The sequence below is a fragment of the Atta colombica genome, unplaced genomic scaffold, assembly GCF_001594045.1.
Source record: "Atta colombica isolate Treedump-2 unplaced genomic scaffold, Acol1.0 scaffold21, whole genome shotgun sequence".
Classification (NCBI taxonomy): Eukaryota; Metazoa; Arthropoda; class Insecta; order Hymenoptera; family Formicidae; genus Atta; species Atta colombica.
In genome coordinates this window covers 2,092,620-2,094,877 of record NW_017259305.1, presented here as the reverse complement: position 1 = coordinate 2,094,877, position 2,258 = coordinate 2,092,620, and the positions used below count along the sequence as shown (strand labels likewise).

General features: G+C 28.4%; 1 protein-coding gene across 1 annotated transcript in view; it reads right to left on the bottom strand.

Moving 5' to 3' along the window:
* LOC108687594 (phosphorylated CTD-interacting factor 1) overlaps positions 1–2,258 on the bottom strand; it is a 5,641-nt gene that overhangs the window by 3,205 nt on the left and 178 nt on the right. The window lies entirely within an intron of this gene.

The following is a 2,258-nucleotide window of genomic DNA, read 5'->3' as shown; positions in this document are numbered from 1 at the left end:
CTTTTTTAAATGGAATTATAATTTTTTTTTTATATAATATGTTCCTTTAATTATTCTGCATATAAAAGTTTAAGATAGTGAAATCAAAAAACTATAATAGTTATTTATTTAAAAAATTATCCTTTTTGCACACATTTTTTTAAAAGAACCATGTGTTTTCTTTCTACCAATTGATTCATTATTCTGTACATAAAAGTATTAAGGTATAATTATAAAAAAATTAATATAAATTATTTAATATTTCATGTCAATATATGCCAAAATAAAGTATAAAATATCTCGTAAACTATTTTATGATTTTTGATATTACTACCTTAATACTTTTATATGCAGAATAATTAGAGAAATCATATTGTATAAAAAAAATCATACAATTAAAAAAAGTGGAGGTGATCTTGAAATCTCCTAAACGCCTCCAATCACAGAAAAATTAGTAGTATGTTGTACTTCTCTTCACGTTATACAACTCCAATAAATATATTATTTCATATCTGAAAAATATATTATTTCATATCTGAAAAAAACAGAAATATTCTAAGTGGATAGAGTTACTGGCTCACACACATGTCCACCTTTTTATCGCAGGATTTTATTCGCAGGATAAGGTCCAACCGTAAAAGTGTTCAGACAAAAGTTGTAGGGTTTAAAAAGATCTATTTACTGATCTTATCACAATCTTAGGTGGCATCGCCAATCAGATCAAGGTCATATCGATTTTTTAAAATAAAACCCAATTTTTTATTCCAAAATCTAATAGCCGATGTCGAATTTTTCAATATAGAACAATAAAATTATTTTTCATTGAGTACCTTTTGAATTGTAAGGCTCGAAAGTTACAATACCGCTGACAGCATTACGCAAGATATCGCCGACGGCTCTTGAATATTATTCAGGATCATGTCTTGGATAACATTTGTTCAAGGTCAAGGCCATTGGAGATTATTTCCCTTACTTTCATCTTTGCTAAGAATTCATTTTTATATAAAAATGAAAATAAGAAGTACAATCTCTAATGATCTTGATCTTGACAAATGTTATCCAGATCATGATGCTGAACATTTAAGAGGTTTTAGCCATCAGTTAGACACCTTAGATAATGCTAATGCCGGCAGTGCTGTAAGTTGCCTTATAATTCGAAAGTACCTAATGAAAATGAACTTAATTATGTTTGGAAAGCTTTCGAGATAAGCTACAAGAATCTATCTAATGAAAAATGGGGAAATATGATTTAAAAAATTCAAAGTCACTTTATACTCACTGATCTTGAACGTCACTCAAGATCAAATCAATGATACCATTTTATGTCCCCCTCGAAGTACATAACTTTTGTCTGAACATTTTTCGATTTATCGCAGTATTTCTGAAATATTTGAGTGGATCCTTTAAAATAGGACACTCTGTATGTACACACACTACACACACACACACACACACACACACACACGCGCGCGCGTAGAGAGAGGACAAATATTAATGGAAAAGCGAATAATTAAAGTTGGGCTCTTGAGATATTAAACAAATAATAAAAAACAGATAATTAAGAGTATATACTTAATATGCGGTAATTGGTGCGATTATCATACAAACATATATTTCAATTGTATCTCTTACATAATTATAAAAATTATGTAAAAAATATTAATGGTTAGACCAGTTCTTTATCATGAAAAATGAATTAGTGATTGCATTAGAAAGAGCATAAGAGGTCACGCGTAAAAGAGAGTGAAATATTCATTTCCCATGATAAAACTGATTTAATCATTCATTTTGACCATCATACACATGCATATACACGCACACATATGTACACAAAGTGTATTCAAAAAGCACTCACTAATCATATAGCGTTATTCCTAATCAAAAACTGAAAAAAGTTCTGAATCATTTTGCAATTTTTGCAATTTTTTTTAGTTATTTAATGCAAAATGTCTAAAATCGACGTATAAGATAACTTTACGATATCTTTAAAAGTTCTTTAAGAAACATCTTCAAAATATCAAAATATCTTCACAAATTATCTTAAAATTATCTCATTGTGTGATTTTATCCGTTTATTCAGCAATTTTAGAAATTAATATTTCATTAACTATTGTGAAAATTGCAAAATGATAGATGTAGTTTTTGTCATAAACAATGCCTTATAGCTGATTTTTACACATCATACACGCGCGCGCGCACACACACACGCACACAGTCTAATAAAAATAAAGATTAAATATATAATTCATAATTTCATTAGAGCTACATGTATAGATTAT